Source organism: Ambystoma mexicanum, chromosome 2p, assembly GCF_040938575.1.
Source record: "Ambystoma mexicanum isolate Mex_15411 chromosome 2p, UKY_AmexF1_1, whole genome shotgun sequence".
In the NCBI taxonomy this organism is placed as follows: domain Eukaryota; kingdom Metazoa; phylum Chordata; class Amphibia; order Caudata; family Ambystomatidae; genus Ambystoma; species Ambystoma mexicanum.
Window position 1 is genome coordinate 440,645,741 of NC_090923.1, and position 16,879 is coordinate 440,662,619.

A 16,879-nucleotide genomic window follows, 5' to 3' on the forward strand; every position below is an offset into this window, starting at 1 on the left:
ACGTATCCCTGCTACTACCTTCACACTTCTTTCTTCCCTTTTGTTTCCCTCCTCTCCCTTTTCCTTTATTTTTATCTCCCTCCTCCTCTCACCTTTTTCTGTATTTTTCTTTGAATCCGTTTATCTTGTCAATTCGCCTGTTCTTCTTTGTGGTAAATCCTTGCTAACTGCCTTTTTTCATTTTTTTTTTTCTGTGCAGTTCGCTTATTGCGCCACAGATGGCGTTATATTATTGATGGAGCCTGTGACTTTAGGCTCCAAGCCGGCACGTCACAAGAAGCGCAACACTGCCCCTCTCCTCATGAGAGGCGTTGCGCTCCAGAGCTGATGACGGAGCTCCAAGACGGGACCCGACGCTGCTTCCTGGAAAGCTGCAAAACCTCAAAACCACTGCGATGCTATGCGGTCCAGCGAGGCGGCCACGAACATGGAAAAAGAAAGGTAAGTAATATACTGGAAATGTAATCTTAATGCATATTTATTTTTTTGTGAGGTGGAGCTTCCCCTTTAGGCGGCCATCTTCTCTGGCATGCAAGCCACGCCCCTGTGGCAATATTTTCAACCTTGGATGGGGTGAAAACTATGCTTCAGTTTTCCTGCTTGGAAAATGGAAGAACATAGGCACAGAACAATTGCTGGTGCAAGCAGACAGAGCAGTATGGAACTAGTCCATAACTCGCCTCCTGCTTTCATTAGCCTTACATTTGGCTGCATCCCCTAAATATAATGGCTTGTGTCACATTTAAGCAGGATATTAATGACTAGATTAAGCAGCTAAGACTGCCCATACTTCCACCCCTTTTTGCTGCTTCTGGAAAGTGATGTTCTTTGAAATTTGTCGGAATATCACAAGATTGAATGATGATTTACTCCATTGGGTATTGCCAGCGCTTAACACATCATTATTTTGTCCTATGCTGGTATGAGCACGTGGTGGCACATGGTTCCATTGTCCTGTGTCTATAGTACACGATTTCCAGGGGAGACTAACTTTAAATTGGTAAGCCATTTTTTCAAAGGGTGCTAAGGTGTCATGAATTAAGCCAAAAAAAAAAAAGATAGTTTGTGACAATCAGGAGATCAAATGTTAAACATGCCAGGGCTAGACATTTCAGCTTAAATTGTCAGGACGGAAACTAGACAGATATTTCTAAAAAAGGAAGGAAGGTGCGGTTCGATATAGCTGAACTTTACGTTTTAAAAGGGATGGAAGATGAGAGATGCAACGAAAATGGTTATGGGGAAGAAAGGTATTTTTTAAAGGGATATATGAAGGGGCAGGAGGGAAGTAGGGAGCTGTTCTGGGTGGCACTTTCAACTGCCCTCCGCTGTCTCAAAGTGCTGAGGGATGAGGATAATTAAGAGAAGATAGTACACATCACAATATACTTTCTTGGTTACTTCTATCTTTTGATTCAGACCGGATGTCTATTATCACTGAGGCTAACTAGGAAATTGGGGTGCGTGAGAGTTAATATTTCACAATAATAATATGTTGCTTGCACAGCTCTTTTCGATGCTCTGACCCCTACCAAAGTACTGAAGAAGAGGGGAAAGAAGGGTAGGTGGCAGAGGATGCTTCACACAATATATGAAATTCACGACAGATGGTCCACAATGGGTCTTAAGACTTGAAACCTAGAAGTCTGCTTTGATTGGGGATAACTATTTTAATTGCGTGCCCCTTTCATGTAATTAGGGGCTCCAGTTCTGAGGTTTGCTTCAAAGAATAAGGCACAGAGCTAGCTAATCTAGTGGCCATTCAATACTACCTGCATCCTTTTAGAGTGTCTGTGCTATAATAGGGACCCATCAGGCCTCAGTTCCTATTTGAATAATCAACATAAGCAATAGACACTCACCTCCCTTTCTTAGCTCCCTATATGCACTGTGCGGGCATACTTACAGGAATGTTGTGCAATAGGCTGAATCCAGTTAACAAATGTAAATAGCTTAATTAAAAGGACAACCCCACCTTCATACAAGACAGGAAGCAATAGGCTAACATGCTCATGCGGTGTTAGTGGTAGTAAACACATTGAGTTACTGGAAAGTACTCCACTGTATGTGTGCATGTTTGTGTTTGTGTGTGAGTGGGGGTTGTATTCGTTTGCATGTGTGAGGGAGAGCGTGCCATGCACTCATGCTCACAGTGGTCCCTTGCCTGCCTGCTTTCCACCATACTGGGGCTAGAGCATTCTAGCAGATTAAACTGTCATCTCTCACCTGCTGATCCTGTGCTGCCTGGACGTCCGGCCACTTCGATACCGCAGCGTTGCTTGGCTTCACATGAACTCCTCTTCCCCCTTCCTTATTCTCCTCCTGGAGCTGCCCATGCCCTCCTTTGATCTGGTAACCACACTGGGACCTGTAAACCACTCAGGGGCAAAGCCCCGGGCAATGTCTGGCTACTTCCTGTGCTGTCTGCAGCTGCCCACTCATCTAGAAGATAAAACCCTTACTGCCACCTGAGGATTTCATAAACAAAGTAAAGGCCCAATTAATTTCACAACTCAAAAGATGGAACAATCTCCCACCAGCATTCTGGTGAAACACATGGCCTCCCTTCATCATGGAAAGAAGAAATGTGGCTACAGTCTCCTTCATTATGACAGAATTATTCTGGATACCCATCTCATTCAGGTTACTGTTCAGAAAACTTGCTTTCATCTCATAAAAGGCAACTGTTGCCTAAAAGCCAGCCCACCTAGCCACAAAATAGTGGGTTTAGGTGGGACTTGCTTCCTTTGAGGTCAGACCATTGCAAGGTGTGGAACTAAAATTCCCCACAAAGAGAAAACAAGGAAACAGCCATCACTTTCAACTGCTCAGCATACCTAAACTTCATCCTGGTTGTAATCAAGATGGCCCCGTTGCTTTTGCAGCTTAGAACGCAACATAAGACCCTCCTCACCAGGGAATAGATAAGGCTAACCTAGGACCTACTTCTCTTAGGTAAATATAAACCGTATAGTATAGGATTTCCAAGCTACTATACGCTCTAACATCACCTTCCACCACCCTCAGTTAACCCCAAATTACCAGTACAGCATTATGTTTTTTCCTATCTATGTACACACTACATAATCCCCAAAACAAAGAAACACAAATAGGTTTTCTGGACCAGCATGGTGACATGGGTTGTTATTGCCTGCCTCTTAGCTGAAGGGGTCAGATCCAGAGAGATGGTGCAGGATTCTGGCATTGCGGATTATATTTTGCTGGGGATCTACTTGCCATAGAAATTTAATAAATCATTGTTTTCATCCACCTATATATCAAGATGTCCTCCGCCATCCATTTCTTGATGCTGTTTGGAGATGGCATACTTTGTATTGCAAGTTATTTCCGTCCTATTCTAATTATGGGACATACATTTGGGATGACTTTTTCCCTCTGCATGGTTTCAGAACACCGTTCCCCATAGTGTCTGCCGGAATCCTCACCTCTTTCTTTATGATTATTTGTTTGACTGAACTCCAGCTGGATTTTTCCCATGAGCCTGGAGATTTTTCTAAATTATTGATGGGTGGGGTGCACTCCCACATTTATGATGTCAACAGTACCAAAGTAAATAAAAAATGCTTCAGCTGGTTCATTTTTTTTTAGAGGAGCAAAAAGGTCATATACCCTGGCTAAGTATGTGATTCGTAATTAGCAGCCTGGCAGGGGAGCCAGCCAATCAGCTCGCTAGGAACACAGGCTTGAACTGACGGTGCAAGCCCGCGTTCCATCCCACATGCTAGTTGACTCCCCCACCACCATCTTTCCCCACCCTCCGTCCGTTGTTTCCCCTTCCCGCCCCCTTACTTTATTTTTGAAATGGCAGCACTTCCGCTGCCACTGCTCCTTCCTCTACGCTGCTGCAGTCTGCCATGGACACAGAAGAGGGGCTCCTTGCAGAGCCCCACTTCCCTTTCCATGGTGGCCATCTTGGAAACGTATTTTTCTTCCTTCAACATCCTGTTGAAAGATGGAAACTACTTTTTTTTAGCACCCTGGGATACCGCTTTGGTAGCCCGGGGTGCTAACTGCCTTAAGACCCTGTTCCAAGTGCTGGAACAGGGGATAATGGCCTGGACCCCTCATTAATGGCCCTGGCTATGCGCGGGCCGTAAACTTGGGCTGCCGGGCCATTACCCCCTTTCCAGCCCTTAGAACAGGGGCTTAATGCCAAATTGAAACAACAGACTGTCCTCGTCTTTGAACAGACTGCCTATGCTCACTCCAGAGATTGTTATGCCTTTGACCTTTTACCCAGTCAACTGTGCATTCTGCCAGTCTCTGGGGTACATCTAAAGTGGACAGAATTTCTATTGTGAAGATAGTGCTTTTCTCTGGATGAATAAGTAGAACGTGATGCCATGGCGTCCAGGTCATAACATGTTGTGAAGACAACAGGTGTTTGCCTTCAGAATTGATGTAGAAATGGCCCTGTTACAAGAGTTCTCAACTGTGTATAACAGTCTAGCAACTGAGGTTCAGACTCGTTAAGAATGACAATTTCAATCTCATGCAAACACTACTCACAAGGCCTAATATTTTCCACTAGTGACCTACCAGTGGCGATTAGGATTTGTGTTACAGTAAATTTGGCCGGGTACCGAGCAGTATCAAGGAATTCAAATGCAATTAATTTTGCACAAAGCCATTACACTATTAGTATACAATAGTACATATTCAGATACATAGTATACATTATTTAAAGCATTTGCATTTGTTTAAACGTTATCAATAACTAGAAGTATGAACAGATATTTCATAGGCTGCTTGCTCCTGCCACCGAGAAGATGATGGCGTCTCTTCCACACCTTTCAAATAAAGGTTTATATGACAGTGACCACCATAGAGATAAAAGTAGATTGAATTAAAAAGTGGCTTCATAATGATAGCTGATGCCCGTCTCTTGCGAAGGGGATTAATCAGCCTTCATCTTAAATGCGTGTTGCAATAGAATGAAATGTGAGCCACAGTCTCGAGAGGTTAGCCACTGAGCAACATGGACACAAACACTCTACGGGCCCAAGTTCCAGCCATTCGCACACAGTCTTCTTCAAAGGCAAACTATCACAGCCCCACTCCACATACAAATAATGCATATGAGATATCATCCAGGTATGGTAGCCAACCCTTGCAACATTTCAGGACACAGTACCTTCTTAACCTGGGGGTTATCTTTGCTTCTTCAATTTTAGCTTGGACAAAATACCCCCAATACATATATGTAATTTAAGTTTATTGTTAGCAGGAGACATATCATTAGGTGACATTTTAATGTTAGCAGGACCTATATTATTAGATGACTCACATGAAAGAAGAACAAAGCCATCCGGAATCCTCGCACTGTGTTGTAATCCCTTTTCACCCTTCTGAAAAATCACAGCAATGCTTCTTCTGTACAATATGTGTCTTTGTAGTGGTGAGGGTCTATGCAGTGATAACTTGTTGGTATACAGCAGAGGGTCACACAACATATCTGCTGAGGCTTATGCTATATAAATACATTGGCAAACTAAAGGGAAACAGCCAATAGTGTGATATATTAAGAACAATAAATGTGCCTCCACCTAACATTCTACTGTGAACTCTAAGGGCCTGGTAGGTAGCCTCAGAAGGACTATACACAGAAAGGAATACTACCAAAAAGAAACATCAACACTAGATTAGTGTCCAACCATACAACTTTTGAAAACAAATCATTAAAAAAAGACTCCCATAAACGGAGAGCAAGAGTGATATTCAGCCAGACTACCTGTCAACTTTTTCACTCGTGAATGAATAGAGGGAGTTACATTAATTGTTTGGGGGCACTCAGCCGGAGGCCACACCAATACACCGCTATATTGAACCACATCTTCTTATGTCATGCACTTCAGTAAGCACATCTGTCTGGACTTGTGTCATTTCAATGAAAGCACCTTTTTCAAATAGGAGCGCTGGTGTGGCACCCAGTTAGCATTACCATGGTAATGCTTAGAAAAAAAAGTGGGCACTCAGAAGGCACCTCTAGTATGGTGTTTTGAGGGACAACACCCTTCTGACAGGAGAACCAGGGAAGGAACTCATTATGAAGCGCTAGTAAACAACTTTACTTTTGTCAAGAGCCCATTGCAAGGAATTTATGGGGAGAGGCCATATAGCAGCACTTCAAAAATCAGCAACACTTATAACTGGAGTGTAAAGGTAGACTGGAAAGCCCCAGTCCAAGCGGAACAGATAACCAGGAAAATCCTGAACCAAATAATGAAAATAGTCAAAGTAAATGGCAAAGCCTGCTTTATTAACAATGGACATAATTTAGGGACAGCATATAAGCACATAAGTCTCAAGCGCTCTCGGACGTCTGCATATAGAACATCAAGTTATAAATATGATATACATCATTACTGACAACATACTACAATCTTGGTTACAAAAACCAACAGGAAATGGGGATTGGCTAGGGAAATTGTATATATATATAAAATGGTTTATAGTGAGTATTTTGAATGCCTTATTTTCGAATGCCATTATGTCGAATGAATTCTGCCGAAAATGTTTTTTTCAATTTTTTATTTTATTTTATGTTTAAAATGGGGGGTTCCCCCACCCAAACCCCTGTTTTTTTTTAACTATTTTTTTTACTTACGAAATAAAAAAAAACATAAAATAAAAAAAAATTCGGAGAAAAAAATAATTCGGCAAAATGTTTTCGAGATAATGGTCTTTCGAAAATAAGTTTTTGAAAATATGACCGGATACCATATAAAATATAGAGAAATATAGGGGTTTGTCTTTTAATTGGGCATTGCATATCGGATGGCTACAGCTGGTACCATCCCTAAATTGATAAAGGTAATAAGATATCATCTCTACAATAACTGATTGGCCAATGCAACATGTAATTGGTGGCACAACATTGAGAGTTTTTAATTGGATGGCATCTACTTCAACAAACATGAGCACTTAACAGGTCGTCAACACATTATCTAAATTGGGAGTAGGGGGTGAGATGCCAGTGAACCACTTTCTTCTAATTAAATAAGATACCATCCCCCTATTTCCTAGGCCATGAGCCAGTGCCTTTAGCTTTGTACTTCCTATCAGTGTCTGGAGCTAATGAATAATCAGTATCTTTCAATTCACAGGTGAGAAAATCATGTTTTGAATTATTCCCTACTGCATTTACTCTGATAGTAGCTAATGTTAATGCAGGTGTTTTTACCCTCTTTATCCACTAGAAACTTAGTCGATCCGTTATTTATAGAGTTTTAAGCTTACAATTAATCGGCACCTGTCATTCAAAGGCTGTTTGTTTCTTACTACATTTAAGAGAAATATGTCTTTTATCTCCAGTTCTCTTCAGAACCAACCAAACCCTCACTAATGTCCTTAATAGCCACAGTCTGCCCTGCACAGATCTGTATTTCAGAGAATTCAGCAAGTCAATCCTCGCTGCAGCCTCAAGGCTTCCCATTCGATCCAATGTGGCTCCGGCTTCTATTTCATAAAAGATGGCTGCTCATTACTGTTGCGTTTCTACGTTAGCGAGTTATATGCATATATCATTTATGTTGTATTTTAGCGTACACATTGCTTATGTTATACTCTTTGTGTCTTTATGGTGCAATAAATATTCTTTGTGTCTAAATACAAGTTTGACCTAATGTTAATGTTTCCTATTTTTTTTTTAAATTGATTTATTTATTTCATTTGTATAGCACCTATAACTCAGAGATATCACAGCGCTTTATGCAGAGTGAATTTCTGCTTCGTATTTATTGTATGTACGTGTGTTGGTTAACAATTAGTTTGCCTTCTCTCACCATTTTTAGTTACATCAGGTTCATTTATTCTTTTATTTGTCTGGGATAAGGCCAATATGGCTGCAGTAATGCACAGTGTTTTCTACTGAATGATATAGGGGTGTGGGAGGGGCCATTGCCATGAATGACATGTTCCTCTGTCTCTAGAAATTCCCCCCTCTGGTCAAGTCCTTGACCACACCCTCACTCTTGCCCTCCGCTGCGTAAGGTACCTTGGGTATCCATATCACATCTCATCCATCAGGTCTCCTGCACATCTTGTGTGTTCAACCACACTCCAGGGCATATAGCAGCACTCCCCATCCGGTTTTCAAAATACCCAACGTCCAATATAATTGCGTGTGTCTGGATAAAAGAATTTTGAACATGGACGTCTAATCAGGCTTTCCTTCACTTGGGCATGAAGCAGGTTTACTGCAGGTTTACTGTTTGTGTCTGAACAGAAGTCTTCATGTCTATTACTATTTCCATTCCTACTGCTCCTTAGGCAGCATTTTTACACCCATGAATTGCTATTCTTATGACACAAAAGGCAGTAGTATGAATACTACTATAGCAATCAATATCATAAATGCATTAGCCAACCAGGAGGGTATCGTAGAAATCATATACCTCTGTGAGGGTCGCATTCTCGCCATCGTGACAGTTATGCATGTACAGCAAGACAGCCCTTTTTTGTGCACATGCTGCCATTCATGGCTGTTATTAAATCCAGTAATCTCAACTATGTGTTGTTACCCCCATCAGCGCTGCATTCTTCATCATTCTTCATCACTTTGGTGCATCCCAAATTAGCCCCCAGGAAAATGGTCCCACTTGACCTGAAACACAAAGGGAATCATGTAAAGCTCCTTATGTCAACTGGTTGATGTTTTTTATGTAACCACGTTAAAGTATGAACATACTTTCACCAAGTTGCTCGACAGTTGTCAGTAACGTTGGCTACCATGTTTTGTTCAAGACCGCACAATCCTGCTCCTTCTATTTTCATCAGTGGCCTTGTGTGACACCAGGTGACACTTTTCCCTCCTTTAGTTGTGCAATGCAAACTTTTATGATCTCTTATTTGTAATTCCCACTCATTACGGCCTTCAGTGACATACTCCATTACCGTCTGCCTGGTTTCCTGATTTTGAAGCATTTGTGTTAATTTTACGTAGTTGGCTTCATCCACCCAGTGAACTGCTACTTTTGTTCCCCTGGATTAAACTTTGAGTTCTACAAAGAGCAAGGTGCATTAGGCTTCCTGCATCCTCATAGGACACAGCTTGGGGCAGGGAATGTGTGGAATGAGAGAGCACACAAAGCATGTGACATTTACTGTCTCTCTTCGCAAACACACCATTTTATCATACCAAATATTGCCTGTTAATGAATTATGCTCTTCCTCTGTGCCATGATGGAAGCCTTCCCCATTCATGACATTTCTCTTATCCATTTTTTTTTGCATTCACTTGTTTCACTTTTTTCTTTAAAAACAAATAAACACACAAACATATGAACTACACTAAAACATATCAACATCATAACACTTAAAAAACCTGAAAATGTATTTTTCTTTCTGATACATTTTGTAGTATAACCTTCTTCCACACCCTCTTTCACTGGTTTTCTATACATTCTAAGGACTGTTAGAAAATGAGAAAAAAGTTAGCCTATACTGTACATTTTGTTGTGCTTTTGAAGACAGTGCTCTTGTCTTTGCGAATGTGGGCAATGTGGACCCATTCGCACTGTACCTCGATCTTTACTGCTGTCGGTGTTAAATAGATTATGGTATGTCGACCAATGAAATGCTTCTTCTTCCACTTCCTCACGTGGTTATGAACGAGGATGTTGCCACCCGGATAAAGAGGTGCTGCTGGTGGAAATGTCCAGTTGGATCACCTGATTGTCCAAATTTGTTTTTAGGCATCCTCTGCAAGGAGATATAGTTTAGGGACTTGGTAAGTTCTTTAAGATATGTGTCAAATCCCCCCTCCCCCACCATAGCAGAAGAAGAGTGAGCATCAGAGATTTTACGCAATGGTAGAATTAGCGCATGCATTCTCCATCCTGTAACAACCTCATGGGGAGTCAAGTGATGATCTCCTGCAGGTGTATTTCTTAGAGCAAACAAAGCAAGAGGCAAGCATTGCACCCATGATTTTTCAAGCGTTTGCATACATTTAGCCAATCACATTTTTAGCATTCCATTCATCTTATCTACCAAAATGTTGGCTTGCGGATGATAAACTGTACATAATGTATGCCTTATCCGCAGAAGTGTTGTTACTTCATTTATCAAATCATTGGCAACATGCTGCCATTATCAGAACGAATTACATCTGGAATCCCCCACCTCAGGAACACCTCTCTCACATGAAATGTAGCCACAGAGTGGACATCATTGTGGACACAGGGACCTACCGCAAGCCAACATGAGAATGGAAACACAACTACAAACATGCACTTGTAAAAAGTGCATCTCTCTTGCATATCAATGTAATCAATATGCAAGTGCTGAAAGGGGCCTTGAGGTCACAGCATTGTTCCTTGTACAACACTCACAGGGTAATTCATAGAATTTCGCAGAAAAGTGTCGCAAGCGTCTGGCGTAGAGTGTCCGCGTGCGATTGTCTGCGCCAGGCACGTGCACTAAAACCGATTTCCGCGCACAGCGTATTCATGGATTCTAGGCTCCCAAACCAGCCGTGGCGCAGAGTATCGCAGCGACCCTGCAGCAGCACCAGTAACGCCCCCAAGAACGCCCTCGCGCAAGGAAAAGCCATCAAAATCGCAAAATCATCGCAAAGGGCTGCGCTAACCTTGGACCAGTTTACAGGGCTGCCAAACAAGGAACGCAAAGCGGGTAACGTTCATATCAGGGGTACACGGGACGTTTTACACGCGATTAGCCAGGGTACATGTATTACAGGGGTACGCGGGAAGTTCAACACGCGATTGGCCAGGGTACGTGTATTACAGGGGTACGCGTGAAGTTTTACATGCGATTAGCCAGGGCACGTGTATTACAGGGGTACGCGGCAATTATCACACGCGATTTGGCTGGGTATGTGTATTACAGGGGTATACGGGAAGTTTTACACGCGATTTGGCTGGGTACGTGTATTGCAGGGGTGCACGGGAATAATCACACGCGATTTGGCCAGGTACGTGTATTACAGGGGTGCGCGGGAATTATCACACGCAATTTGGCTGGGTACGTGTATTACAGGGGTGCGTGGGAAGTTAAACACACGATTAGGCTGGGTGGGTCCTCACAGGTGTACCCTGTACACCCTCCACGGCCCCTGCAGGCCGCCCACACCACAGGGGACTACCCTGCACACCTGCTCATGTCCCCCTGCACCCCCACCCCCCAGCAGTGCAGGGGCACCCTCCACCAGGCCCCCACCCATGTCCCCTATCACCCCCACCCCCCAGCCACCAGGGGCACCCACCACCAGGCCCCCACTCATGTCTCCCACCACCCCCACCCCCCAGCCACCAGGGGCACCCACCACCAGGCCTGCACCCATGTCTCCCACCACCCCACCCCCCAGCAGTGCAGGGGCAGCCTCCACCAGGCCCCCACCCATGTCTCCCACCACCCCCACCCCCCAGCAGTGCAGGGGCACCCACCACCAGGCCCCCACTCATGTCTCCCACCACCCCCACCGCCCAGCAGTGCAGGGGCAGCCTCCACCAGGCCCCCACTCATGTCCCCTATCACCCCCACCCCCCAGCCACCAGGGGCACCCTCCACCAGGCCCCCACCCATGTCCAACCCATGTCTCCCACCACCCCCACCCCCCAACCACCAGGGGCACCCTCCACCAGGCCCCCACCCATGTCTCCCACCACCCCACCCCCCAGCAGTGCAGGGGCAGCCTCCACCAGGCCCCCACTCATGTCCCCTATCACCCCCACCCCCCAGCCACCAGGGGCATCCTCCACCAGGCCCCCACCCATGTCTCCCACCACCCCCACCCCCCAGCAGTGCAGGGGCACCCACCACCAGGCCCCCACTCATGTCTCCCACCTCCCCCACCCCCCAGCCACCAGGGGCACCCACCACCAGGCCCCCACTCATGTCTCCCACCACCCCCACCCCCCAGCCACCAGGGGCACCCACCACCAGGCCCCCACTCATGTCTCCCACCACCCCCACCCCCCAGCCACCAGGGGCACCCACCACCAGGCCCGCACCCATGTCTCCCACCACCCCACCCCCCAGTAGTGCAGGGGCAGCCTCCACCAGGCCCCCACCCATGTCTCCCACCACCCCACCCCCCAGCAGTGCAGGGGCAGCCTCCACCAGGCCCCCACCCATGTCTCCCACCACCCTACCCCCCAGCAGTGCAGGGGCAGCCTCCACCAGGCCCCCACCCATGTCTCCCACCACCCCCAGCCCCCAGCAGTGCAGGGGCACCCACCACCAGGCCCCCACTCATGTCTCCCACCACCCCCACCCCCCAGCCACCAGGGGCACCCACCACCAGGCCCCCACTCATGTCTCCCACCACCCCCACCCCCCAGCCACCAGGGGCACCCACCACCAGGCCCCCACTCATGTCTCCCACCACCCCCACCCCCCAGCCACCAGGGGCACCCACCACCAGGCCCGCACCCATGTCTCCCACCACCCCACCCCCCAGCAGTGCAGGGGCAGCCTCCACCAGGCCCCCACCCATGTCTCCCACCACCCCACCCCCCAGCAGTGCAGGGGCAGCCTCCACCAGGCCCCCACTCATGTCTCCCACCACCCCCACCCCCCAGCCACCAGGGGCATCCTCCACCAGGCCCGCACCCATGTCTCCCACCACCCCACCCCCCAGCAGTGCAGGGGCAGCCTCCACCAGGCCCCCACCCATGTCTCCCACCACCCCCACCCCCCAGCAGTGCAGGGGCACCCACCACCAGGCCCCCACTCATGTCTCCCACCACCCCACCCCCCAGCAGTGCAGGGGCACCCACCACCATACACCCCACCAACCTGGATGACTCCGTGCCATCTTCCCTCGTTGGGCCCTGTGGGGTCCCAGCTGCCTCTTCTGCTGCTGAGGAGTCCAACTCCGACCTCCGCCTCTTGGACCTCCCCTTGCCAGCTGCGGCCTGGGACGCGGCACCAGACTCCTCACTCCCCGACGAGATCACAACTTGGGAGGGGATCTGGCCCTTGCGTCTCCGGCTGGTGGTGCGACCCCTGCCGCTGTGCTCCACAGCACCTGCTCCGTCCTCTTCATCAGTTGACGGTGCAGACAGGGAGAAAGAAAACACAGGCATAAGGGCACTGTAAAATGGACTCATACACACATGACAGTTATACATGAGTGGCATAGGTAAACCTCAGACATGGCATCACAATCCCCAACACACATGTCATTTCAACTTGCACACATGAGCCATACCACAGCCATGATGCAACACCCAGCACCATCCATTCACATACAACAGCATGTGCAGCCAAAGGTCATCCACACATCACATGCAACATAGGGAGTACACTACACATGCACACACAACACCAAACCTGCATGCATGTGTACACCTCCGCCAACTGTCGCAGTGTCTCCATCGACATCCATGTCACACCTGACAATCATTCCTCCACATCCTGTGCCATGCAAGCCCACACACACAAGCACCATCCATGTGTCACACATGAGACCCCTCGCATGTGTCACCCTCACAGCCCTGTACACCCCCCCTACTTGGCCACATAAAAATACATGTTCAACCTGCACACTCCTGGCACACCACCACACGCACAACTTACTATCAGTATGCATGTACACTTACCGCTCGACTCCAGACGGGTCTGCTTCTCAAGGACATGGATGTGGAGCGCAGGGGATATGCGTTCCAGGACCCTCATCTGATCTTCCGACAAGTGGCCCCGCCCGCCCCTTAGCACTGCTGCCATCATGAGGCGCCGGGCCTTGTTGAGGGTGCTGGACCTGAAGTCCTCCCAGCGCTTCCTGACACATTAGTAGTCGCGGACTGCCACCTCCTCCGCGTTGATGGCAGTCACGACGTCCATCGGCGCGCAACCTTCCGAAGAGGGCATCATACTGCCCCACGACATGCTCCACCAGGACAACAACTTCCCTGGCACTGAAGCTGGTGCCCCTCTGCCTCCTTGGCCGGGGGTTGCCACTGGTGCCAGATGTCGTAGTGCCCGACATGGCAACCCCAGAGGCAGGAGTGGGTGGGCAACTGGGTCCTGGTGCTGGGCTGTGGGGTGACAGTCGGGAGCCTTTGGTTCCAGCAGGGGTGGTCACAGCAACAGCACCCCTGGCTGATGTGCAGGCAGCAAATGGCAGGGCACGTGGCCAGCAGGCAGTCAGGCAGCAGCAGATGGCAGGTGGGAGCGTGCTCAGGGCTCTGGGGGGCAGTAATTTGGCCTCCTGGGCAGGAGCGTGGTCTTTCGTGTGTGAACGCGTGGACAGCCTGATAGGGAGTGATTTTGCACGTGAAAATCCCACACGTCTGCGTGTGAATCGAAGAAAGGCCCTTAGCGCGTAAACCCATCAACAGCATATGCGCGTCCATGAAGTCACATGCACGTGCAGGAAAATGTTGCGTGACACGTCCGAGTGTCAAAGCGTGTGATTGGAGAAAATAGACCTACACGCAGAAGTCACAAAGCGTGTAAATGGTTAAAATGGACCTACACGCAGAAGTGACAAAGCGTGTGATTGGTGAATATGGATCTACACGCAGAAGTGACAAAGCGTGTGATTGGTGAAAATGGATCTACACGCAGAAGTGACAAAGCGTGTGATTGGTGAAAATGGGCCTAGCACGTACACGCCGCGTAAGTGACGCTGTACGTGTGGGCCTGTATATAAGGTACGTGTAGAACACCATTTCCTTGTACGTGCTTTTCGTGGAGAGCGAGTGGGTGAATTCTGTACTTCTTGTCGTTTCACACGCGATTTACTTCACGGCGTTTCCAGTTCGTACTCCCTGTTACCTCTGACAGCTTTTTCTCTTTTTTCTCTCGTACTGGTTTACCTGGGCCTGTTCCCTCAAACAGTGTCCCCTTCTACTGTTGTCCTGTCTCCTCAGACAGTGTACATATCTTCTTTTGGCGGGGGTGTTGCCAACCAAACGCGCTCATTTTTCACGCTCTTTTACCTGGCAGACGGTGAGTCACGCACGTATCTAACTTCTGTGCTTGCCCCGTGTGTAGCCTACCCCTTCAGAGGTCATTCTAGGCTGCGTGTGACACGCATATGTTCATTCTTGTGTTACTGGGTGCCACAGCGTAGTGCAGGTTTTTCTTTCTGCACACGTGGTCTAGGAGGGGTTGAGTGCACGTCATCTCCCTTTTTTGGGCCTCCTGTGCGTTGCGTGACCCGTCATCTTTCCCCAGGGGTTACAATCAGCCTTGCTAGAGCACTAGGGTACAATTACCATCTGGTACCCAACCCCTTTGACCCCCAATTGCCCAGGACTATAGTCTACAGCCACTCCCATACGCACATTAATATCAGTGCCATGGCTGGGAGGCGAGGATTCCGTAAGGGTGGCAAAGGTGGAAGAGCCACAAGTGGTGGCCGTGGTGGATCCGGTAGGGGACGTGGTCGTAACTTGCAGGGTGAGCCTGTCCCCCCATGTGCAGAGGACCAGTCAAGGGCACCCATTATCCCCCCCTCCCCCCCTCCCCCCCTCCCGTTGAGGCTGATGTGGCTGACACCATCCATGCTCAGCCCTTGTTTGACCAGCCCATTGTGGCACCACACCTGGCTGACTCCATGGCTGACTTCCAGGTCAGCAGGGCTACCACACGTGCGCTGGTGCACGTTGATGCCATCATGCCACGTGGATCTGGGGCAGCAAGGTCATCTGCTGCCCCAAATACGCAGGGCGTAGAGGCTGCAGGGGCAGCTGCGGCTCCATCCACCCCAGCTCTCACACACCCAGCCAGGACAGTGTCCGTCCTAGTCCATTCTGCTGACATTCCCCATGACACCATTACACTTGAGCCAATGCCTGCACCAACTCCCATGCTGAGTGTGCAATCCCACACACCTGATACAGAGCCCACCAGGGCTCCTGCCCCTAGTGTCCAGAGCGGCGCAGGACACTCAGGATCACCACCACCTTCCAAGCGGAAGAGGAAGAGTGCTCGTCCGGCACAGGCTGATGCCCCAGACACGGCTACACAGTCCGGTCCATCGAGGAAGCCCAGCTTCACGGATGACGAACTGAATGCACTTGTCGAGTATGTGTCCGGACATGATAACGAGATGGTCATTGTTGCAGGATCAAAGACCACACCTGCACAACGCCAGGCACACTGGCAGACCGTTGCGGACATCGTAAGTGCCCTTGGAATCGTGAGGCGCACAGCCAATGATTGCTACAAGCGCTGGAATGACCTAAAGCGCAAGGCAAAGAAGAAGCTGGCCTCAAGTCATGCCGCAACTCTAGTGACTGGAGGTGGGTCTCCAGTAGAAGACATGGAACTCACTCCACATGAGTCAGTCGCTGGGACCTACGTCACGGAGGAACAGATCCAAGGCATGGGAGATCTGCCTGATTACGAGGCATTGTCCGGTGAGTGCACATGCATGTGTGTGTCATCCATGTGCATGGTGTGTGTGTGAGGGCATCTGTTTGTGTGCCAGGTGAGAGTGTGTGCGCCTGAGTCGAGTGTGTCAGCCATGTGCTTCATGCAATACATCCTGCACAGCTGCAATTGGCCATTGCAGTATCCCTTCTGCCAACAGTAGACATCTAGCCCAACAGCACCCCAGTTGCCCTTGAAGTGTCACCTTGCCACAACATTGTTGCTTATTTTCCTATGTTCAATCAGACAGATTGTATGCATTCCACCACTTATACTAGGCATTCCTCAGTCCTCTAGTCACATGTCTGGCATGGCCATGGTAAAGTGGAGTGACTTTGTTACCTGGATATCATATGTTCACACATGTCCCTGTGCAATTGGACCATATTGGACTGGCAGCTCCAGGTGATAAAGCAGACCTGTTTCAATTAGAAAAGCTATTGCATGTGGGAACTGGACAGAATGAATAAGTGCTGCCCTCCTCTCCATCTACACTCAATAGCAATGGCAC

At 48.3% G+C, this 16,879-nt stretch overlaps 1 long non-coding RNA gene across 1 annotated transcript in view; it reads left to right on the forward strand.

Moving 5' to 3' along the window:
* Nucleotides 1-297: 297 nt before the first annotated feature.
* The window catches only part of LOC138566470 (uncharacterized), a 37,098-nt gene continuing 20,516 nt past the window's right edge, over nucleotides 298-16,879 (forward strand). The window contains exon 1 of the long non-coding RNA XR_011301941.1: nucleotides 298-441. This is a non-coding gene — a long non-coding RNA (uncharacterized lncRNA). The remainder of the gene's footprint in view (nucleotides 442-16,879) is intronic.